The following is a 20,189-nucleotide window of genomic DNA, read 5'->3' on the forward strand; positions in this document are numbered from 1 at the left end:
TTTAAGGAGCGGGAGACTAATCCGGACGCTTATAAGAAATCCTTCTATGCCCTCAGACGAACCATCAAACAAGCAAAGCGTCAATGCAGGATTAAAATTGAATCCTACTACACCGGCTCTGACGCTCGTCGGATGTGGCAGGGCTTGAAAACTATTACGGACTACAAAGGGAAACCTAAACGCGAGCTGCCCAGTGACGCGAGCCTACCAAATGAGCTAAATGTCTTTTACGCTCGCTTCGAGACAAGCAGCACTGACGCTTGCACGAGATTACCAGCGGTTCTGGATGACTGTGTTATAAAGCTCTCGGTAGACGATGTAAACAAAACCTTTAAACAGGTCAACATTCACAAAGCCGCTGGGCCAGACGGATTACCAGGATGTGTACTGAAAGCATGCACGGACCAACTGTCCAGTGTCTTCACCGACATTTTCAACCTCTCCCTGACCGAGTCTGTAATAACTACATGTTTCAAGCAGACCACCATAGGAAGTCAAGGTAACCTGCCCAAATGATTACCGCCAAATGATTACCGCCCCTTGGCACTCACATCGGTAGACATGAAGTTCTTTGAAAGGCTGGTCATGGCTCACATCATCAGCATCCTCCCGGGCACCCTAGACCAACTCCAATTCGCATACCGCCCCAACAGATCCACAGATGACACAATCTCAATCGCACTCCACAATTCCCTTTCTCACCTGGACAAAAGGAACACCTATGTGAGAATGTTGTTCATTGACTACAGCTCAGCGATCAAACCAAAGTGCCCACGAAGCTAAAGCTAAGGACTCTGGGACTAAACACCTCCCTCTGCAACTGGATGCTGGACTTCCTGACATTTACATTTAAGTCATTTAGCAGACGCTCTTATCCAGAGCGACTTACAAATTGGAAAGTTCATACATATTCATCCTGGTCCCCCCATGGGAATTGAACCCTGGTCCCCCCGTGGGAATTGAACCCACAACCTTGGCGTTGCAAGCGCCATGCTCTACCAACTGAGCCACACGGGACCACCTGACGGGCCGCCCACGGGTGGTAAGAGTAGGCAACAACACGTCTGCCACGCTGATCCTTAACACTGGGGCCCCTCAGTGGTATGGACTTAGTCCCCACCTCTATTCCCTGTTCACCCATGACAGCGTGGCCAAGCACGACTCCAACACCATCATTAAGTTTGCTGACGACACAGTGGTAGGCCTGATCACTGACAACGATGAGACGGCCTATAGGGAGAATGTCAGAGAACTGTCAGTGTGGTGCCAGGACAACAACCTCTCCCTCAATGTGATCAAGACAAAGGAGCTGATCGTGGACGACAGGAAAAGGCGGGTCGAAGATTAACATGGACAGGGCAGTAGTTGAGCGGGTCGAGAGTTTCAAGTTCCTTGGTGTCCACATCACCAACTAACTATCATGTTCCAAACATACCAAGACAGTCGTGAAGAGGGCAGGACAAAACCTTTTTTCCCTCAGAAGACTGAAAAGATTTAGCATGGGTCCCCAGATCCTCAAAAGGTTCTACAGCTGCACCATCAATAGAATCCTGACCAGTTGCATTACCGCCTGGTATGGCAACTGCTCGGCATCCGACCGCAAGTAGGCTACATCCCAGTAATCACAGGCTGACGCGGACATCTTTTTTTTGTATTTTGTGCTCCCAAGAGGGGCCCCAGGACCGAGTTTGGGAAACGCTGCTCTACAGGGCTGTACATGCTCGTTATCTTGCTCCCGGCTAGAGGCCACTCTCAGCCAGAACAAATCTCTGCCACCCTGACACACAGCACTGATCACCCTTTGCCCAAAATAACATCTACTGCCTATCAGTTGTTGGTGCTGCCTAACACACTAGTGTTTAATTAATAGGGTTGTTTTTATTTAGGTGTTCCTTCCTGTCAGCTCAGATCTATCAGGATGGGCAGTGAACTGGCATTATCCAGATGCCTCGTTCACAAGGATGGGAGTGTAACTGCCAGAGTCGGTCTCTGATTTACATTTAGAGGGGTGATGTAAGTCTGTTCCCCAGTTATTTTCCTGCTCTTACTTTATCCGGCAGATTAAATCAGACTAGTGATGTGTGTACAAGGCTTAACATCCCCTGAGAGAATGTCCTTAATAAGGGCCTGCATTGTCCTTCTCTCTTTTATTCTTCCCTCTCATTCTTTCTCTTGCTCTCTCTTTCACAATTTCTCTCCCCCATCTCTCATCTCTCTCTCCCCCATATATATATATATCTCTCTCTCGCTCCCCCACATCTCTCTATCAATTCAATTCAATTCAAGTGGCTTTATTGGCATGGGAAACATTTGCTAACATTGCCAAAGCAAGTGAAGTAGATAATATACAAAAGTGAAATAAACAATAAAAATGAACAGTAAATGTTACACTAACAGAAGTTCCAAAAGAATAAAGACATTACAAATGTCATATTATGTATGTATACAGTGTTGTAACAATGTGCAAATGGTTCAAGTACAAAAGGGAAAATTAATAAACATAAATATGGGTTGTGTATCGTCTCTCGTCGGAAGGCATGGACCAAAGGGCAGCGTGGTAAGTATTCATTATATTTTATTTCTCAAAAACACTCTAACAAAATAACAAAGTGAAAAACCGAAACAGTTCTGTCAGGTGCAGACACTAAACAGAAACTAACTACCCACAAAACCCAACGGAAAAGGACAACTTATATATGATCCCTAATCAGAGACAACGATAGACTAAAGATAGAAATAAAGAAACTAGAATGTCCACCCTAGTCACACCCTGGCCTAACCAAAATAGAGAATAAAAGCCTCTCTATGGCTAGGGCGTGACAGGTTGTATTTACAAAGGTGTTTGTTCTTCACTGGTTGCCCTTTTCTTGTGGCAACAGGTCACAAATATTGCTGCTGTGATGGCACACTGTGGTATTTCACACAGTAGATATGGGAGTTTATCAAAATCAGATTTGTTTTCAAATTGTTTGTGAATGTCACGTTCTGACCCTAGTTATTGTGTTAATCCTTTGTTTTGTTGGTCAGTACGTGAGCTGGGTGGGCATTTCTATGTGTTGTGTTTCTATGTTGGGTTAATGGGTTGCCTGGTATGGCTCTCAATTAGAGGCAGGTGTTTGGCGTTTCCTCTGATTGAGAGTCATATTAAGGTAGGTTGTTCTCACTGTTTGTTTGTGGGTGATTGTCTTCCGTGTCTGTATGTATGTTAGTACCACACGGGACTGTAGCGTTGGTTTGTAGTCTGTACCTGTTTCGTGCGTTCTTCGTGTATTTGTAAGTTCTCATGTTTTAGGTCAGTCTACGTCGTTTTGTAATTTTCCAAGTGTTTTTTCGTGTTCGTCTTTAAATAAATAAATAATGTCATCATACCTCGCTGCACATTGGTCTTCCGATCCCTCTCTCCTCTCCTCGTCCGAGGAGGAGGAAGAGTACGACAATCGTTACAGTGAATCTGTGTAATCTGAGGGAAATATGTGTCTCTAATATGGTCATACATCTCTCCCCCAACTCTCTCTCTCTCCCCATCTCTCTCTTTCTCCCCCTATCTCTCTCTCCCCCATCTTTCTCTCTCTTGCTCCCCCATCTTTCTCTGTCTTGCTCCCCCATCTTTCTCTGTCTGCCCCCTCTCTCTCTCTTTCACTTTTTGTCAGTAAGACTGGAAATTCTCCATAACCATTCTGCCCTTGTTCTGTGAGCACAGCTGGACTGCTACAATGTTTTACTGCCACCACTTCTGTAAGTCAAATGGTTGGCACACAATGTACGTTTATACCCCGACTAATCAGCCTCCCTATACACCTGCTTAATACATAAAAGGAAATGCCATCACTAACTGAAGATGTCTAAGTGTAAAGGACAGCCCAAAGCTTGGTAAGCGAGTACTGCTTCCTCTTGATTTGGCTCATACTGTGGCTAGAACCCAGGACCTCTCCCTCGCAAACACACGTCTTAGCCAGTCGCGCCATCAAAAAGCTAGCACTTCGGCAGTGCAAGTAGAGACACTTGAGGCTGAGGATTGAGTTACACAGCTCCCCATCTGCTACACCAGCTCCAAGATGTCAGAGGGGCAGACTTGACATCCTAAACATGGTGGAACCCACATTTTCACCTCAACTTTTACTTTCTCCATCCTTATTTTTCAAGTCAATTCAAACAAAATATTACTTCTTGAGGTAGAAATAATAAATTTTCCCATAAATGGAGGAGCATGAGCTCTTCAGCTCCTCTTTCTCTAGGACTTGTGACTCTATCTCACAGAGGCTTGAGGCAGGTGTCAATCATCATCAAAATAATTCCTCTACAGACAACCACTTTGACCCAGGCAACCCCATAGGTCTTGTGTCACACACCATAGGGTCATCAAAACACATTAGTAACAAAGACATGGCTAGAGACAGTACATGTGACTCAACAGTCCGACACCTACAGTCATCAACTGTCTTCTCTATTAATGCGGAGAGAATAAATTATTATGATGACACCTGACTCAGGTTAGTCCTACTCCCATTGAAGAGATCTGAAGACGGCTTGAACCCATATGGAAAAGATATAGAATAATTTAGCAGCATTCCTGTATGTTCACCCGGAACTTGTAAGTAATACATATGGCAGCAAATACACATACATGGTTCATAGAAGATTCTTGTATCTAACTTATATGAGTGGGTAACATTTAGACCTAACAGAAATATTGCATGTATTGTATAAAATAACATACAAAAGACATTCTCACGATAGCACATTCGTAGTAATCTGTGACAAATATCAAAGCTGGGTTTGGTTAAAGCCCTGGATGGGAGATCAAGGGCATAGCTGTCAATAAATCAACTGTCCAGTAGGAGGTACTGCCCAGCCTTAACCATAGAAACTCGAAAATTAAATATTGTATTTCTTAGTTGTTTTATCTGTTGAATTATGAAAACAGTGTGAAACCTATATGTAAATAATTTATTTTGTAAAAGTTATATTGTCAGAACATACACTTTTCTTATAATATTCATAGATATATCATATAATTAACATAATTTTCCCTCAAATATGTCATAGTATATCTATGTAGGAAATTCACGACAATCATGTAGTACATTGTGCATGTCATATAGGGCATATAAGTTAACACATACACAAATACACTACTGACATACAGTACCAGTCAAAAGTTTGGACAACCAACTCATTCCAGGATTTTTCTATATTTTTACTATATTTTACATTGTAGAATAAGTGAAGAACTATGAAACTATGAAATAACACATATGGAATCATGTAGTAACCAAAAAAGTGTTAAGCAAACTAACATATATTTTAATGTAGCCACCCCTCTTCAAAGTAGCCACCCTTTGCCATGATGACAGCTTTGCACACGCTTGGCATTCTCTTAACCAGCTTCATGAGGTAGTCACCTGAAATGCATTTCAATTAACAGGTGTGCCTTGTTAAAGGTTAATTTGTGGAATTTATTTCCTTCTTAATGAGTCTGAGCCAATGAGCTGTGTAGGGGTGGTTTCAGAAGATAGCCCAATTTGGTAAGTCCATATTATGGCAAGAACAGCTCAAATAAGCAAAGAGAAACGACAGCTTTTCATTACTTTAAGAAATGAAGGTCAGTCAATCCGGAAAATTTCAAGAGCTTTGAAAGTTTCTTCAAGTGCAGTCGCAAAAACCATCAAGCGCTATGATGAAACTGGCTCTTATGAGGACCACCACAGGAAAGGAAGACCCAGAGTTACCTCTGCTGCAGAGGATAAGTTCATTAGAGTTAACTGCACCTCAGATTACATCCCAAATAAATGATTCACAGAGTTCAAGTAACAGACACATTTCAACATCAACTGTTCAGAGGAGACTGCGTGAATCAGGCCTTCATGGTTGAATTGCTGCAAATAAACCACTACTAAAGGACACCAATAAGAATAAGAGACTTGCTTGGGCCAAGAAACACGAGCAATGGACATTAGACCGGTGGAAATACATGACTTTGTGAGACGCAGAGTAGGTGAATGGATGATCTCCACATGTGTGGTTCCCACCGTGAAGCATGGAGGAGGTTGTTTGATGGTGTGGGGGTGCTTTGCTGGTGACACTGTCTGTGATTTATTTAAAATTCAAGGCACACTTAACCAGTATGGCTACCACAGCATTCTGCAGCGATATGCCATCCCATCTGATTTGTGCTTAGTGGGACTATAATTTGTTTTTAAACAGGACAATGACCCAACACACCTCCAGGCTGTGTAAGGTCTTGACCAAGAAGGAGAGTGATGGAGTGCTGCACCAGATGATCTGGTCTCCACAATCACCCAACCTCAACCCAATTGAGATGGTTTGGGATGAGTTGGACTGCAGAATGAAGGAAAAGCAGCCAACAAGTGCTCAGCATATGTGGAAACTCTTTCAAGACTTTTTGAAAAGTATTCCCCATGAAGCTGGTTGAGAGAATGCCAAGATTCTGCAAAGCTGTCATCAAGGCAAAAGGTGGCTACTTTGAAGAATCTAAGTTATTACATGTATCCTTATGTCATTTCATAGTTTTGATGTAAAAAAATAAAAACCTTTGAGTTTTGACTGGTAAAATTACTTTTGACCAGTACTGTATATTGAAAAATATACAATATTTTATCAGATACTAATTAGAGGATTTATTATACTTTTTTAATGTAATTTTCTTTAACCATACAAGAGTCTTATTTGTTTTTCATGAATCTTTTCCATATGGGAAGACCGTTTGAAGTATTTGAGCAATTTGAAAGGCATACGATAAGGTGTGAAAATTATGTGCACAGTGATATCTTCACATTTCATTTTTTTTAATTAAGATAGGTCTCTGGTGACTTGTTCAACTTACTTGCTTCAAATTCACTGAACAAAGACACTAGCTAATTGGAGTGTGTCTCATTTCCAGTACAAATATACGGGTGTTTGCTTCAAGCAAATTGACTTCTGACATTAAACAAATATCATCTCTCTCAGTGAGTTTAAAGCGCCATATCACGTGAATTATATTTTCATTGGCAAGGATAACTTCTAGATGATGGGAGCTGCTTGAGGCATAATGTTCCATTTCAATCCAAAACAGTTGTCTTCAGCAGTCACTGACTCCCCTTTGAACAATCTCACAGCATTTGATAGGTGAAAACAGTGGAAGTTATATTAACACTGTGTGCCTGTACCTGCAGGGTACCTGCAGGGCAGTCGGACCTGAAGGGAATCCAGGTAGACTATTAAATGAAATTCCCTTAATTCAGTAAGACACCAGTCTGTCTGAGTGGAACCGTCTGCAACGAGAGATGGAGAATGCCAGATTCAGCCTGAGGTAAATGAGATTGAGCAGAGGCCTGTCAAAGAGAGATGCTCACTTCACGTTGGTTTGAGGATCCATGTTAAGTCTCAGCTACTGTATGAGCAAGGAGAAACAAATGGGTGTGACGATGTAGCTATACTCATATCTATAACTTCAATTCTATACTCCGGATCATGTTGGGTGATGGGGGGAGTAATGTGTTCTTACATATTGACATGACAGCTGATAATGTCATATAGTGTAGGTGACCAGCAGTGTTGGGGGTAACGCAAAGTTACAAAGTAACGCGTTACAGCAATAATATACTTTTTTTGTGGTAGCGAGTAATATAACAGAGTACACTTAAAAAGGGTTATTCGGCTGTCCAAGGTCCTATTTGGAACCGGAAAAGGTTCTACCTGGAACCAAAAGGGTTCTACCTGGAACAAAAAAGGGTTATCTTGTGGGGACAGACAAATTACCCTTTTTTTAAAGTGTGCTCTGTTATATTACTCGTTACCGCAAAAAAATATATTATTAATGTAACATTATTTTTACTGAAAGAGTTCTACCTGGAACCGAAAAGGGTTCTTCACAGGGTTCTCCTACCTTTTTATCCATTTCAAGAAGTGAAATAGGCAAAGGCTGGCGTTTCAGATTAGAAAAAAAACAGACTAATTTAAGGAGGTTATAATGTAATCAGTAAATCATAGTGCTCACGATCACCATCCCTGAGTGCCGAAAATACGTAACTCAACCTTCCCTCTCTAGTCTCATTTGTCTCAATGCCAAACAGCTGCCTCCTATTCTCCACTGATTCTCTTCCACTCTAAACTCTTACTTCAACTCCCACACTGCAGCCTCTGGGAATAGCCTGCCTCCTCCTGAAGCTATTGGCCAATAATGTAACAGCGAGTTGGCATGGAGCAGCAGAGGAGGATAGAGAAACACATCTGACTACAATCATTACCACAGAGCTGTGTGGGGCAACTCAGGACAAGAACAGAGGCCTGGATTTATCTTTTACTGAAGTCCCTGAGGCTTTCTTTATCACTCATTCGGATAGCCATGTTCCCCCAAAGTACTGCAAAAGCAAGTGATTGCAGACAATTGCTAAATTGTTTAATTTAAAGGAGATAGTTTAATTCTATAAAATAGCTTACTATGCTGCTCTTTGCTCACTTGACATGTGTACTTACAACGGTACACTCTAATGATGATCACACCCCAGTCCTCTATAAGAAACAAACAATGGTACTAAATTCAGTGTCAACTTGTAAAACTTCTAACGAAAAGTATTAAAAGGCCATTTTGATCTATACTGAACAAAAATACAAATGTGACATGTAAAGTGTTGGTCCCATGTTTCATGAGCTGAAATAAAAGATCCCAGACATTTTCCATATGCATAAAAAGCTTAGTTCTCAAAAATGTTGTGTACAAATTTGTTTACATCCCTGTTAGTGAGCATTTCTCCTTTTCTAAAATAATCCATCCACCTGACAGGTGTGGCATATCAAGAAACTGATTAAACAGCATGATCATTACACATTACACAGGGCCTTAATAAAGCCCTTTTGTGGGGAAAAACTAATTCTGATTGGCTGGGCCTGGCTCCCCAGTAGGTGGGCCTATGCCCTTCCAGACCCACCCATGGCCCCTGCCCAGTCATGTAAAATCATAGATTAGGGCCTAATGAATGTATTTCAATTGACTGATTTCCTTACATGAACTGTAACTCGGTAAAATCGTTGAAATTGTTGCATGTTGCATTCATATTTTTGTTTAGTATAAAATGAAGCAATTCTCTTTAGCATTCCTAACCATTCACATATCCCAGCCATGCAAATCACAGAGCCAGGCAATTATCATTGTTTCCACCAGTCGACCTGGCAGGCTGTCATTATTACTTTGCAGCTTCTGACTGCTGTGGTTTTTACTGGGGACACGCACAACAGTGGATAAGAGAGGAGACAGTTATAACACAGCCAGGGGTGAAAGTAAACTGATACTGTCCAGTACGGCATCCCGGCAAAATAAATAGTGGGCTATGCCATACCGGTAAAACATGAGCCTATCACAATAAATAAATCAAAATGTCAAGAAAACTGCAGGCTTTTACAACATTATTTACCATGACCGCATGTCAGCTGCATGAAAAATGTGCGAATGGACTTGAAAACGGGTGGTAAAGACTACGCTCCAAAATGTGGTGTGGTTTGTTGAGAACACTGACCTTTTTCCAAGGCAGAGATGACTGGCCGAGACTGACGCACGTGGACGCATCAATTCAGGCTACAAGTGTTAAGTGGTGGGCAGTAGATCGATCCCCATCGAGGGAGGAGCGGATTTCTTGTATATGACAGTAAAACATTCTTATGATAAGTATAACAATTGTTGGTATGTTCAATTCTAATCATGTTTTGGCATGATTATATGCCTCATTTTAAGTAACTAGCTGCAGGCTTAAAGCTGCAATATGTAACTTTTTGGGTGACCCGATCAACTCAATAGCAAGCAAGTCTAAGAAGTGGTAGATATGTTCTATGTGCACTATTTCTATGCTTCCCGTCTTTTACTTTCGGTTTTGAACACCTGCTTCAAACAACTGAACATACAATATATTTGGTTATGGAAAATATATTTCACAGTGGTTTAGATGGTACAATGACTCTCTACACTATGCTTGCTTGTTTTGCCACAGAAACTGAAATTAGGTTAACTATTAGAATTTTAGCAACCAGGAAATGGTGGAGTGATATCTGCATAGTGCATTGCTAAAGAAACATTCAAACCTATACTTTGCATAGAACCCCCCAAAAAGCATTTAGATAGAAATATATATGTGTGTGTGTGTCATGTATGCTAGAATGGAGGTTTAAAAATGACAACTGCATATGCATATTAGCCAATACATATGGCATAGCCTACACATATAGCGTACCTTGCAATACAATCTCCTCTAGAAAAACATTGTAAAATGTGCTCTGCAATAATATTTCTAAACCAAGGCCTGATAGCAATGGAACTTAGGCTTACAAGTGTTTTAACAGTGTATCTTTCCTACAATGGCCGAGGATGTAACATGCGTTTCCCAAAACACTACGCAGGGAGAACGGTCTGTAAGTGGGTCATTGGAGCATGTTTCCATACTGACAGGGCTCCTGTTTTGGTGGCTTCAATTGTATGTTACTTTGTAACTACAACATTGATATGATTCCTACAAAATGATCTGCTTTTCATAGACAAGTATTCTTAGCATGTTTGTTAATATATAAACAGAATTTTTATTTGTTAAGAAACATGTCTTTATTTTTTAAGAACTGTTTTTATAATAATATCCTGCTGGTGAGTCAACCTTTTAATGCAGAAGGCTTGTTACTCAATTATTAGGAATGTTTATCTCATTACAATATCCCTTTTACTCCTAGAGAGTTAGCCATGGTCTTTGAAGCTACTCCATCTCAAACTCTCATGTTGTTTAGAGGTCTAACCATACCTCACCTCGCTTTTTTAATTGAACCTTTATTTAGCTAGGCCAGTCAGTTAAGAACAAATTCTTATTTACAATGACAGCCTACCAGGAAACAGTGGGTTAACTGCCTTGTTCAGGTGTAGAATGACAGGTTGTTACATTGTCAGCTCGGGGATTCGATCCAGCAACCTTTCAGTAACTGGCCTAACTCTCTAACCACTAGGCTACCTGCTGCCCTGCTTAAGCCTGTTGACTCTCAAGTAGGAAAAATGTGTTTCTCCTTACTCCCTCAGAACAACAGATCTATATGTGCTTTATTTCAAAGGGATATTGTACCCATTCCTTATGTCACAACTTACTGGAATACATTTGTCAATAATATCTGTTTGAAAAAAAGTCTGATTATTATGACACAAATACCTGCTTGTTAACAAGGTCAAAGAGGTCTCTCGCAGAAAGATCCATAAGTATTACCCTGTGAATCATTACCTGATGAAACTCAAAAAATACATTAACATTAACTGTATTTTTTGTGTTGAGCATTCAGAGACAGTTTTGCATTCATTTTGGCATTGTCTACATGTAAAGAAATGATGGCAAGATATTCATAGTTTTATAATTGTTAAAATTCTTGATGGCTTTTGTTTTTTATTGGAGAATGTGCTGCTCAGTGTCCTTAACTATAATAAGGATGAAGAAAAACAATTATACCTAATAAATATAAAATGTGCTAATGGAAAAATGTCCTATACACTAACAAAAAACCACTCTTCTGTGTTTTCTATAAGGATTTTGAGCAGTACATTAAGACCATTCTACATTATTCTAATAAGAAAGCTGTTAAAACAATCAATACATGTGTATCTTTCAGGTCTTTGTATAATTTGTAATTTGTTGAACCCCCTAGCATATGTTATCATCGTCTGTTTGTATACCTCTTGTATGTATACTGTTTTGTCTGCAAAAAAAAATATTACAAAAAATAAGGATTGACAGAAAACGAGCGCTGCTATCGGATCAGCTTTCTCCATTCAAATCTTACCTCAACATTATAATTATTTCACAACACTGACAAAGGATCAGCTGCTGGAGAGATATTACCACCTACGGCTGCAAATATTGAGGTGGCTTATTCAAATGCTTAACCAAAAATAAATGACTAAATCACCAATTTGGCACATCATTGCGCGCATGTTAGGGTACACATCATGGAATATATTGAGACAAATTACAGACAGTAGCCTAGAATTAGCAAAATAGAACTCAATTGATTTAACATTAAATGTATTTCAATATGACTGAATAAATAGGCTTATAGCCAACTGTTCATATTTTAATGCAGTCATCTCGGTTTTCATTTGAAGCATATTTTTAAACATCAATTGTTTGTATCAACTGCAAAGACATTGGCAACTTTGTATTTGTAGTCAACTTTGTTCTGAAGTTATCGCTGGTCAGAGATGATGCTCCTATGAAGGTTGTAACGATAAACTTAGCCTTAAGGTGCTTTTGGGAAACTGAGCCCAGATGAGTTCTCAAATAGCAGCTGCCCAATACCATGGTGGGCATGTATAATTTTTTACTCTACCTCAGGGAAGCAAAACCTTGAGACTTCCTTAATTTTAGCACCAGCTATTATAAGAAAATAGACACAGACAACCACCTGAAGTAGTTCTTACCTGAAGTAGCTGTTCTGTCGTGCCAATGCACAGAAAACCCAACCAACTGAATATTATCCATGACTCGATAAGACATAAGATATTACAGTTAATGTCCCGTTGGTAGGATAGTCTCGAACGGAGCTCATCCCGTTTATTCATGCACGTCGGCCAATAGAACGGATGGTAGAGGCGGGTTACCCACTCACTGACAAATTCTCACAAGGCAGTTCTGCGGCCCTGTATCGACGTCTCCTCTTCATGTGAATAATGGGGATTTGGGCCTTGTCCAGGAGCAGCAATAAATCCTTTGCGTCATTAAAATAAAAATCTTCATTCAGTTCGAGATGAGTAACCGCTGTTCTGATATCAATAAGCTCTTTTCGGTCATCAGAGACGGTGGCAGAAACAATACGTAGAAAATAAGTTACAAACAATGCAAAAAATCACACAAAATAGCAACATTTCTTTGGAGCCCGTAAAAGAGCAGGCATCCCCTCCGACGCGTCAATCTAAGTAACATAATAAAAACGTCCCAATCAAAATCCGTAAATTTAAGCTAAAGATACACTATATATACAAAAGTATGTGGATTCTGCTATTTCAGTCACACCTGTTGCTGGCAGGTATAGAAAATCAACTTTTGCCAACTTTCCAACAAGTTAGTTTGTCAAATTTCTGCCCTGCTAGAGCTTCCCCCGGTCAACTGTCAGTGCTGTTATTGTAAAGTGGAAATGTCTAGGAGCAACAACGGCATAGCCGTTGCTCAAAGAACGGGACCGCAGAGTGCTGAAGCATGTAGTACGTAAAAATCATCTGTCATCTCAATAACGAGTTCCAAACTGCCTCTGGAAGCAATGTCAGCACAATAACTGTTTGTAGGGAGTTTCATGAGATGTGTTTCCATGGCCGAGCAGCTACACACAAACCTAAGTTCACCATGTACAATGCCAAGCGTCGGCTGGAGTGGTGTAAAGCTTGCCACCATTAGACTCTGGAGCAGTGGTAATGCGTTCTCTAGAATGACAAATCATGCTGGCAACAGTCACTACTGAGTTCCAAACTGCTTCTGGAAGCAACATCAGCACAAGAACTGTTCGTTGGGAGTTTCATGAAATGGGTTTCCATGGCCGAGCAGCTACACACAAGCCTAAGATTACCATGTGCAATGCCAAGCGTCGACTGGAGTGGTGTAAATTTCACCACCATTGGACTCTGGAGCAGAGGAAACTTGTTCTCTCGATAATGAATCACTCATCTGGCAGTCCGACAGACGAATCTGGGTTTGGCGAATGCCAGGAGAACGCTACATGCCTGAATGCATAGTGCCAACTGTAAAGTTTGGTGGAGGAGGAATAATGGTCTGGGGCTGTTTTTCATGGTTCGGGCTAGGCCCCTTAGTTCAAGTGAAGGGAAATCTTAACGCTACAGCAGACAATACAATTCAAGATGATTCTGTACCTCCAATTTGGTGGCAACAGTTTGTGGAAGGCCCTTTCCTGTTTCAGCATGACAATGCCCCGTGCACAAAGCGAGGTACATACAGAAATGGTTTGTCGAGATCAGTGTGGAAGAACTTGACTGGCCTGCACAGAGCCCTGAACTCAACCCCATCAAACACCTTTGGGATGAATTGGAACGCCGACTGCGAGTGAGGCCTAATCACCCAATATTAGTGCCCAACGTCACTAATGCTCTTGTAATTGAATGGAAGCAAGTCTCTGCAGCAATGTTTCAACATCTAGTAGAACGCCTTCCCAGAAGAATGGAGGCTGTTATAGCAGCAAATGGGGGACAATCTCCATATTAATGCCCAGGATTTTAGAATAAAATATTTGACGGGCAGGTGTCCAAATACTGTTGGTCATGTAGTGTATCTGCAAATTTGAGATGTAGTAGTATGTACTTTTTGGGGACCACTTTTGTGTCGTGATCACTACTTCCTGAACTACTGTCTAAAAAGTATATAAAAGTACTGGAGAATCTCGTTAAGACAACTAGGTGAGGTTATCACAGTCATAGTAAGTACATTTTTCCTCAATAAAGAAGTTATCAGCAAAGTCAGTGCTATTATGAAAAGACAAGTACATTTACTCACATTTCTATTTATATAAGCTTGACAACACTGGATCTCCAAAATGTTGCTTTCTTAGTGCATGGCACTTGCTTTGTGTGTGCTACTGTACAACAGCTTTGAGCTTTCAGATTCTCTGAATCACATCCATAGAAAAACATATTCTATATTGAACCAAAAGGAACAGTCCGCATAAACGTACAAATACATTAATACACAGTAATAGACAAGAACAACATAAGATACTACATTATATTCAAAATAAAACATGAAATAAGAGTTATATATAGGAAAGAGAGCAAGAGACAACAAAAATACTGTTTACACACTATTCATATTTAGATATTCATTTTATTGTATACCCTACAGTTTCATTTGATCTTTAGAAAGAGGAGAGCCACTGTGATGGAGTAAGTTTTTATATTTTTTTTAAGCTAAAACTTGCTTTTTGCCTGAGTGACCTCTGGTGTCAGAGCATTCCACGATTACATGACACTACACATAACTGAGTGCAGGATAAATGTTGAGCTAACCCATATATTATCTAAAACAGAAATGACTACTACTGTATTACTGTGTCCTGCGAAAATCACTGGTCGATTTCAAGACATTAGAACACTGTAAACATTGCCTTCAGTCTTCCTCCACTGGTTAGCTCTCCACCATCATAGAGCGAGAAGGAGGGAGGGACCAACCCTCCCATCCTCACTCATCCCAGCTTTAATGGCCCATCACTAGGGAGAGCGCAATTCCCATGCAGCAAGCGGTTACAAAGCCCTAGTATCATCTGCATAGAACTCCCATATTCTTCATTACAGTCCAGATGACAATATCCATATGTCACTGTAAATGGCCCATCCAAAACCATTACCATGAACTTGTATAAATATTTTACAAGTATGAACAAGCAGAATCGCACAGAACCTCGCCAGAGGAATTGCCGCAATCAATATGAATTTACTTGTGTGGCTGTGTTATTCTTTTCCCATGCCGAAAAGGTAAATTGGCTTCAGCAATTGCAATCCATTAAGCCTATTGCATCGACATTCTATATTTACCACTGGGGGAGGAATGTGATTTGTAGGACATAGATGCCTGGCTTGTTTTGGTCTAATTCTATACAGGCATAATAGATTTGGTCATCAGAAGTACAGAATTCTCATATGGGGACATTAAGGTATTATGTAATACTTTGCTGACCCTGCTGGAAAGCATCTCCTGAGGAATGATTCATGTGAGTCACTACTTATTTTGTATCCTCAGGAATCTTAAAACTGATCCAAGACTGTGCATAACACAAAAATGAATATGTTGCATGAGCTTTTCTCTAACATTGTAATTTGATTGTCATGAAGGATTACTGTACAGATGAAATGCTCTTTCGAAGGGCTTATTCCTTTGTACAACCTTAGCCCAACTTTGTTGTTTATTATTAACACTGCAGCTCATTTTTATTCACCACAGGCCTACCATTCATCAAGACACATTTTAATTGTGACAGCAATTTCTGAGTTTTGCTTTGTAGTCTGTTGAATTTCAATGGCCTTTTAATATGGGATCTGTACTCACAAATTCCAATGTTCATAAATGTACTTGTTACTAATGTATAGTGGTAGGGTTACATACAAGCAGAAAGTCACTCAGGTGCTTGTCTCTCTGAATAGGTGGGAGTACATAATAGTAGGAAGGCAGGAATACAACGGGCGGGGGTTTTGACAGAACGGGTGCTGAGTGCTGCTAAACCACCTCTTTCCATTCTTGACAATTTGAACGTAGCATGGCGACGTCTCCAGAGATCAGCCTTTATACCTTTTACTCCTTTGTGGGAGAGGCGAGACTGTGCTTAACGGAGTCTGCAGGCATGCGGGGCCCCTCGCTCTATTTCTGGTGAATGAAAGGGGATAGAAGTGTTCTGCTGCAGATAGAGAACTGTTCAGTTTAGAACGTGTTTGATATGAAACAGCACAGCGTCATAAAGTAACATGTGGCATTCACCTGTTACTGAATCCTCAGGTTCATCTGAAGTGGAGTATGTTGTAGAACCTTACTGAATATATAGTAGTTAAAAGACCACAAATACATACGTTAATTGTAACATAAATAATGTTAACATCTGGACTGAGACTGATAGGCTACGAGAGCACCTTGTGGTGGGAACAATAAAAGGCCACTCTAAAATGTGCAGTTTTGACACACAGCACCATGCCACAGATGTCTCAAGTTTTGAGGGAGCATGCAAAAGTCATGCTGACTGCAGGAATGTCTACCAGAGCTGTTGCCTTTGAATGTATTGTTAATTTCTCTACCATAAGCCACCTCCAACATCGTTTTAGAGAATTTGGCAGTATGTCCAACCGGCCTCACAACCGCAAACCACAGTACAGGACCTCCACATCTGGCTTCTTCAACTGTGAGATCATCTGAGACCAGCCACCCGGACATCTAATGGAATTAGGAATATTTCTGTCTGTAATAAAGCCCTTTTGTGGGGAAAAACTAATTCTGATTGGCTGGACTTGGCTGCCCAGTGGGTGGGCCTGGCTCCCCAGTGGGTGGGCCTATGCCCTCCCAGACCCATCCATGGCTGCGCCCCTGCCCAGTCGTGCGAAATCCATAGATTAGGGCCTAATGAATTTAGTTCAATTGATTTCCTGTAAATCATTGAAATTGTAGCATGTTGCATTTATATTTTTGTTCAGTTTAGATACAATGCGACTCAGGGCTCAAATGGCTGTGAGAGGTGGTAGGAGTGCAGTAGTGCACTAACGAGTTACCACTAGGAGTTGAGATTCCATAGTGAGCTCACCCTTGAAGTCATCTGAACGCCTACTCTCTATGCTATTAAGTCTATGTCTGGTAACAGTAATGTTAATGAATTACCGTCATGTGTTTTGAAGGACTCTGTTGCTATATATGACAAAACTGAAATGCTGAATTGTTTCAATGAGCACTTTGTATCATCTGGTAGGCTGTTTGATTCAGTGTCCTCTGTCTCTGTACAACCCTGTGTGGATGAACCAGTGTCCTCTGACTCTGTACAACCCTGTGTGGATGAACCAGTGAGAGCTGGTCAAACTTTTAGCTTTTTGCCATTCTCGGTGCAGGTGGTACATAAAGTCCTGAAATCCTTAGATCAAAGAAAGCCTGCAGGTCCTGATCTTTTGGATCCCTGCTTTTTAAATATGGCAGCTGATTTCATAGCTGAACCACTTACGTATCTGTTCAATCTATCTGTACATTCAATCCTGGAATGTAATGAAATTCCAAATATCTGGAAATCAGCATTTGTCCTACAACTTTTAAAAGGGGGAGATCCAACTCTTTTAAATAAGTATAGGCCAATCTCAAAGCTGTCACCCCTGGTGAAAATACTTGAAACCCTTGTAAGTGAACAGATAAAATAGTTTTTATTTACTAACTCTATTTTATCAATGTACCAATCGGGATTCAGGAAGAAGCATAAGACAATTACAGCAGCCATGAAGGTTTTAAATGATATCACTGAAGCCCTTGACAAAAAACAGCACTGTGTCTCACTTTTTATTGATCTCTCTAAGGCTTTTGATACAGTTGATCATGCTATACTAAGGCAGAGATTGTTGAGTGTAGGTCTTTCGGAGCATGCAGTTGCATGGTTTGCTAACTATCTGTCTGATAGAATTTGATGGGCTATGTCTGTTAAATGTCTGTTAAATTGTCTGTCCTTAATGGTGTGCCCCAAGGCTGTGTACTTGGTCCTCTCTTATTCACTATTTATATAAATGATTTAGACAAAAATGTCCAAAATGCACAACTTCATTTTTATGCTGATGATACTGTTATTTACTGTTGTGCCTCGTCTCCTACAAAAGCATTCCAGAACTTGCAACCTGCTTTTTATACTGTTCAACATACCTTGCGTCAATTGAAGCTTATCCTCAATACTGACAAAACTAAACTAAGGGTGTTTTCGAATAAATAAACCTCGTACCTTTCACCTATTACTACCTGTCTGGGCAAGGATATTGAGGTTGTAACCTCATGTAAATATCTTCGAATTCTAATTGATGACGGCCTCTCTTTTAAATTGCATATTCAACAACATACAAAAAAATTTAAGCTGAAATTGGGATTTTATTTTAGGAATAAGGCCTGTTTTTCTTTTGAAGCCAGAAGGAGGCTAGTATCAGCTACATTTATGCCTTTACTAGACTATGGGATATTTTATATATGAATGCTTCCGCTCAGTGTTTGAGATCAATTGACACTCTTTACCATGGCACTTTGAGATTTATTTTAAACTGCAAAACCCTTACGCACCACTGCACTTTGTATACCAGGGTTGGCTGGCCTTCTCTAGTCACTCGTAGGCTCAGTCACTGGTATACTTTTATTTACAAAGCCATTTTGGGTTTACTACCTTTTTATTTGGGCATTTTTATTGTTTAGAAATGTGGTGGGTACTCTCTTCGTTTGCTGGACTTTGTCCTGCTAACTGTTCCAAAAGTCTGAACTGAATTTGGTAAAAGGTCTTTTATGTACTCTGCGCCATCGTCTTGGAACACCTTACAAAATAATTTTAAACTGGAAGAACTTGTCCCGATTGTTGTTTTTAAATCACTGATAAAGGATTTTAAGGCTGATTCCCTGACCTGTCAATGTTTTTAATTTGCTGTTTTTGATTTAGTTATACTCCTGTGAATTCAATTGTTTTTACTAGATTACTTGTAGTTTTTCATGTTGTCTGTCTGTAATTTTTGTAATGACTTGGTGCTGCCTATCTTGGCCAGGACGCTCTTGAAAAAGAGATTTTAAATCTCAGTGAGCCCTTCCTGGTTAAATAAAGGTTAAATAAAAAAATAAAAAAATAACCTAATCGGCCCAGTTGATTTATACTTTTGCCTTTTCCATTATGGGAATGTGGGAATTAAACACATGAAGGCCTTTCTGCATTCGGACATGACTTTAAGGACTTTTTATGCATTCATAACCTGCAATCAAATATGCAAGTTGTATTCTTTGAAATGGGAATTGTGCTGTGCTACAGATTTACACTACATGGCCAGAAGTATGTGGACACCTGCTTGTCGAAAATCTCATTCCAAAATCATGGGCATTAATATGGAGTTGGTCCCCCATTTGCTGCTATAACAGCCTAAATTCTTCTGGGAAGGCCTTCCACTAGATGTTGGAACATTGCTGCGGGGACGTGCTTTCATTCAGCCACAACAGCATTAGTGAGGTCAGGCACTGATGTTGGGCGATTAGTCCTGGCTCGCAGTCGGTGTTCCAACTCATTCCAAAGATGTTCGATGGGGTTGAGGGCTGGGTCAGGGCTCTGTGCAGGCCAGTCAAGTTCTTCCACACTGATCTCAACAAATCATTCTGTATGGACCTCACTTTGTGCACAGGGCATTGTGATGCTGAGACACGAAAGGGCCTTCCCCAAATTGTTTCCACAAAGTTCGTCTAGAATGTCATTGTATGCTGTAGCATTACGATTTCCCTTCACTGGAACTAAGGGGCCTAGCCCAAACCATGAAAAACAGCCCCAGACCATTATTGCAACTGTGTGAGAAACAGAGTGATGGCCTCTACTAAAAAGAGGAGGATCCCATCAGCTTTCTATAGCCTAGACCTACTATTTATTTCCCAACTTTCCTAATAGTAAGCACATTGCTTAAATTTATAACAGGGTTATAGCCTATCTAGCAGGCATGAACA

The 20,189-nt window shown here is 40.5% G+C and overlaps 1 protein-coding gene and 1 non-coding gene across 5 annotated transcripts in view; both read right to left on the reverse strand.

Moving 5' to 3' along the window:
- Positions 1-20,189, reverse strand: part of LOC129858338 (pro-neuregulin-3, membrane-bound isoform-like) — a 541,229-nt gene that overhangs the window by 85,282 nt on the left and 435,758 nt on the right. The gene's annotated exons all lie outside the window — the stretch shown is intronic.
- trnaa-ugc (transfer RNA alanine (anticodon UGC)) lies at positions 943-1,019 on the reverse strand. The gene has a single exon. It is a non-coding gene; the product is annotated as a tRNA-Ala (tRNA).

The sequence above is a fragment of the Salvelinus fontinalis genome, chromosome 1 (genome assembly GCF_029448725.1).
Source record: "Salvelinus fontinalis isolate EN_2023a chromosome 1, ASM2944872v1, whole genome shotgun sequence".
NCBI classification, from domain to species: Eukaryota; Metazoa; Chordata; class Actinopteri; order Salmoniformes; family Salmonidae; genus Salvelinus; species Salvelinus fontinalis.